Source organism: Diceros bicornis, chromosome 26 (genome assembly GCF_020826845.1).
Source record: "Diceros bicornis minor isolate mBicDic1 chromosome 26, mDicBic1.mat.cur, whole genome shotgun sequence".
NCBI lineage: Eukaryota > Metazoa > Chordata > Mammalia > Perissodactyla > Rhinocerotidae > Diceros > Diceros bicornis.
Window position 1 is genome coordinate 4,211,247 of NC_080765.1, and position 6,000 is coordinate 4,217,246.

Below are 6,000 nucleotides of genomic sequence, written 5' to 3' on the forward strand. Positions count from 1 at the left end.
TATATTGAATGGCCCAGAGGTTAAGCTCTATTTAAATAAAATTTAGATTTCTTCTACCAAAGTTTTGGGTTATACAAGGCTTCTTGCTCTCGTCAGGGGACAAAGAAAGTTTAGAATAACTTTGCCAACACCACAAAATGTTAGCATTTGAAAAGGAAAAGCATTCAAGATAAACCACTGATCAAAAATTGTCCTAGCTGAGTGAAGTAATCAACAGGGACCTAAAAAACTTTTTCAAGTATATTTTATTTTTCTTGAGTATAGACATAGAATGAAAACAAATTATGTCTATTTCTAAAGGCTATTTTCTTTTTCTTTTTCAGATTGACTTTCACCTTCGCCACAGTAGAAGGTCAGGAGGACCCACGGACATCCAAATGCAGTGGATCTACAAAGCTGTGTCCTGTATAAAATATCCATAAAAGGAAAGGCGCAAGGACCTAGATCTCCATTAGCACGTAGGAAGACAATAGAATAATGGCTATAACCCCCAGAACAAAGCGTGAGGAAGAGGCAGGTTAGCAAGGTAACTGGCCCAGCACCAAAAGCACCTTGACTCAAAAATGATGTTACTTAGAATGAAGCACAAGAAAAACAGTCCAGAGGCATTATTTTCGCTTTTTGACGTTCAGGCTCTCCCTTTAAGGAAGGAAAGCTCACAATTCCCAAGTAGATGACTAACTTGCCATCCCAAGCTTTCAAAAATCAAGCCCCAAGTAATCAGATGGGGGGGGGGAGGAGTCTGACCAGAATGATGTTTGTTCCTGACATGTTTAAATGAAATACAGTTTAGCACCAAATAAGGCAACTAAATGACTAATATATGAGCCTAGAATTCCTAAATTTCTTTTCTGACCCATTTTATTTTGCCTGAGAAAAATTCGGTGGCCATACTGGGGATGTGATAATGCTAATTAATGTTACTTGGAGAAAATTGTAAAACACACTTTCCTACCCTCCCGGCATTGGTGGACCCTCCCCTCTCCCGATATCTACATATAGTTGATTGAAGACACTGAGGTAAAATTTTGCAAATTCTCTAAAATACCATATGGGTTGATTATTACCTAATTGGTCCTCCTTTGGTAGCCCCAAGAAATGAAAATACATTACATTGTTTTCTAAAGATTCTAATTTAGTAATTGTTCTGATGCACTTAACCTAATTCCTTGAAGGAATTAACCATCAGGAATTTCTTCCAGACTGAAAAATGTCTTACAATATAGGGCATTATAGAAAAATTAAAAAAAAAAAAAAAACCATCCTCTTTATCTCGTACAAAAGAGTCTTTATGTTCTGAGATCTTATTTATAATGGACTCATAAAATTAAGTTTCACCTAGAAACTCTATCTCCAGAAACAGTTGGAGAATAATCTAGAGTTTTTTAACCTAGCTTCAAGAATAATGAAAAAATTCAGAAATCTTCTGATCTTCTGTTCTACGTGATATGCTTCAAAAGAAAACTCAAGAGATTCATTCTAAAATCTTAATTCACTTTCTGAATATTTTTGCATCCAAATTAGAACTGATTTTGAATAGTTTTTGACAAGAAATATGTCAGCTAACCAGAGACAATACGTAATGCTAAATGTTTACATCATAATTTATTCACAAATAAACATGAAGACCTGGCTACTTTTTGATGCATGGTAAAACAAATTATAATCCTAAAAAGTCATATGGGAATCTCAATTTCACAAATAGAGAAGCTGAAAATTATATCAAGGAAATCGTTCAAGTTGACTGAATTTGTAAATGTTTTAAATTTAGGAATATCTAAGGCCATTCAGAAATTTTGAGATACTTTAAGTTTGAAAAGGTCTTTTCCTTAAATCAAAAGATTATGAATAACAGAGAGAAATTACGCTGTCTTCCTTTTGTCTTTGGTGACTGCCTTCCAGAACGATTTGGCATAGACTACTGGAATAAATAAAAGATTCCAGATTCTTTTTTTTTGGAGCTCAAGAAAGCCAAACTACTTTTAATTGTTTTGTTTTTTAAATAATACTTTATGTTAATTATTTCTAAGTACACTATTCACTGTGCTATGTAAATACCCACCAAATAAAAGTACACTTTTTGCTACATGTAATTACATGCATTGTACATAATTCATCTCTATACGCCAAATGTACGTGTAGTTATATAATTGTACCAAGAACCTGCCAAACTTGTAAGAACAAACCATAATGATTTCTAAACAGTAGACTCTCCTATTCACCACCCTCTCAGCCTCTTTCTGGTGACAGCATCTCTCAGTCTCCAAGACCCTGTATGGAATCTTCAAAGGCTAATTTCTGGCCCACCATTTAACTCCGCCTTCCACTTCTGGACAACATATGTCAATGTCACTAGCTCTAGGTATCTTTCTCCACCTCTAATGATTATGTTCTGTTCTCCTCTGCTTGTCTTAAACAAGAAAGCTTGCAGCTCACTCTTGCAGATGGAGGTGGCTTATGCTTAGAAAAGACATCTAGCTGAATAGACTCAACGGCAGACTGCTCTGGGACTTCCAAGCCCCTAAGAGAGACCTAGGCCTTCTCATCACCCCACCAATTTCCAAACCCCACCTCACCAGCCACACACCCCTACCCCAGTTTCTTTAACCAAACCTATATTCTAACATAAATTTTCTTGAAATTTAGAGTTTGTTAGAATATCCCATCTCATTTTCCCCTTTTTACTCCTTCCTCATCATAAGATGCCCATGTAAATGTCACATGACATATTTCCTGTACACTATTGAAATAAATGCCATCTGATATGACTCTTACTGATGTCATCACTGAATCACTAGAAATAATAGTGTACATCATCAGTAGCTTGAAGGGGCTTGAAATATGTAAAGTACTATATAAATATTATTATTATTATGTTGCTTAATGTAAAGTTCAAGTTCTGTGCTAAGATCTGATATTAATTCCTTTTCTTTCCTCCTGGGAGCTCTGAGCCATATGCATTCTATTTATATTGACCTTTCCTTATTAATATTGCTCTTACAATATCAGTTTGCCATCCAATATTTTAACCACACAACTACGTCCCTGGTGCCAGCACATATAGGGTGGAGGCATTGTGTTTTAAAAATTGTATTCATAACATGAAGCAAAGTATTGTTGTGTTTCTCCTCAAGATCTTTTCTGACACATCTCTGCAGTTGTACAGTAGGAGTTGAATGAAGATTTGTTTTCATGGAGTGTAATTAGATTTTCTTTTGTCATAAGCACTGTCAGACTGTATACTATTTTTTTCCTGGGTAAGTGTGGTTTGTAGGATTTTGAAAGCTTGTTCCAGCCGTAAATAGGGAACCTGATATTTCTAGCAATGAGTAGAAACTTATTTCATTCCCTCAAGCTTCATTTACATTAAATATTTGATTTAGTGTCAGTTTTTGAGGATCTGTATTATGATATCTTTAGAGGTTTAAGTAGCTAGCAGAATCTCATACGATCTGGAAATTTTGTTTGTGTGTGAGATAGAAGGAAGAAGCCAGGAAAGTGGGCCTGGAATCTAGCAACTATTTTTCCTTATTAAAATATTCACACACAAAGTATAATCTGAAAACCACGTGTTAAATAAAAGAATAAAATGCAAACATTTTCATCACAGAGGTATTTCTGGTAACAAAACAAACCAAAAAACAACAAAATGGAATGATCCAAATGTCCAACAATACAGAAATTACTCAATAACTAATGAAATATGTATTATGAGCTCAACTATAAAGAATAGCACATTTTATATATGTATAGAATGCCAAAAGAAAACACATTATAATGTTAACAGTGGGTGTCTCTTGACAATGAATTTAAGCACAAGGTTTATCTTCTTTAATATTTCTGTATTTTGTATAATTTCTACATGAGCATATGCTACCTTTATGATGCAGAAAAATAGCAGGTATTATTTAAAATAAGGATGATGAAAAAGCCTGATGTGTCATTTCTTTAAATAGTAACTTAACTCTAACCTAGAAGGGATCATGTGATCTGATGATTATAATAGACAATTGAAAACAGAAAGGGAAAATCATATCCTAATTTTGCCACTGCGTCACTATTTGACTTTGCCTCAGGTTTCTCGCCTGTAAAATGGAAATAATTAATGCTGTCTTATAAAACGCTTTTGAGCTCTCCAATGAAAGATCCTATAAAGGTGCAAAGTATAGTTCTATTAATGCTAATTGAAGTAAATATAAAATACAAAGGCATTTGAGAGAAACTGAAGTCATTACGGTTCAGTGGAGGAAAATACAACAGACACGACACCAAAGGCCAAGCTGTGGCTTCGCGGGATCCTTGTGTTCTTTCAAAAGGTTTTTTGGGGCAGATAAGATATCACCAATAACGCTGGAATGTCCACTGTCCAATCACAAGTGCTATCTGTTGAGCAAAGCGCTGTGTCACACACTATAAAGAAACCCAGAAGCAGTGGCAACGCCCCCGCCCTTAGAAGCTTTCGTGAGGGACAGGGCAATAACGGGAGGAAGCCTAATGCTGCAACCTGAGCACCGCAGCCAGGAAAGGAGCTGGTGAAATGTTAACACGCGCCGTAGCGGGAGCATGGATCCGAGCAATTAACTGAGATTCATTTTCAGTTTAGACGAGCAAAAGATTCCAGAAATGATGGGGTCTCCAACAGGGCAGGATATAAGGGGTGGAAAGAAAGGTGGAGGGTATTTGGGTCAGGAAAGCATGCATAGCACAGCGCAGAATAAACCCATATGAAGAAGGGATATGGTGAGTGGGCTGTTCAGCTGGGAGCCCAGGAGGCAGAGAGCAGGCTGGCATCTTAAAGGCCAGCTAGATGGCAAGATGCTGGTGGCATGTCTGAAGGCGAAAGTGGGGGACTGCCATTTTTGACAATGTCCCACAGCAAGTGACATGCCATTCCTGCGAATGACCCATTCCCACATGAGCGTCTTTTTCCAATTCACTGTGTCAAAAAGGACCCTTGTCTTAACAGTCCAATCAGCATTTTTCTATTTTATTTTATTTTTTGTGAGGAAGATCAGCCCTGAGCTAACATCTGCCAACCCTCCTCTTTTTGCTGAGGAGGACTGGCCCTGGGCTAACATCTGTGCCCATCTTCCTTGACTTTCTATGGGACACCGCCACAGCATGGCCTGACAAGCAGGTCGGTGCGTGCCAGGGATCCGAACCCTGAGCCGCCAGCAGCAGAGCGCGCGCACTTCACCGCTACGCCACAGGGCCGGCCCCCAGTCAGCATTTAAACAGCAGAGCTGAGGAGAGGTGGTTCGCATTGAATCACACATCCCTGGGGTCAGAGGGGGGTTCAAATGCTGCTGAAGAATGATTTGACCTTGACCATGTCATCTAACCTCACCGAATCTGTTTCCACAGCAGAGCTGCACACCTCATTGAATGCAGTGAGGAATAAACGAGAAAATCCACGTACAATGCTTCGAGCTCTACCCGCATACAGTAAGTGCCCAATAAAAGTCAGCTGTTATTATTTAATCTCATTCAACTGCATTACATCCACACACCCTAACTTTGCTTCCCTGCATTCCCACTGATATTTTAATACCATTTTATAGACAAGCAGACTGAGGTTCAGAGCCCCAGAAAGTTGTTGTTTGAAAGAGAGATTGGATTTCTCAACCAAGCTGCCAAGCACCTGCTCAATTTTCTGACTACCTTTTAATGACCTGATCTCAGCTGCCCCCTCACAAATGCCTTTCCAAAACAATTGATGCTTTTATTTATTTATTCCTCCAACATATATTTGTTGAAGGCCTACCGTGCTCCAGGTTTGGAGCCTGAGGGAGTTCTCTGCTCCTCCTCCATTGGAGGGCTGAGCACTGTGGGAAGATTTCCCAGAATGAGAGAACATCACCCTGCACAGCCATCTCATCCCGTGCCATGTCGTCGCTGGCTATTAAATGCCTTTCCCTTCCCCGACACACTCTCTCCGTGCTGCAGAGCGTTGTAATCCTTCAGCCTCTTTGCTTTGGCAACGTAAGCACTTAGTACTAG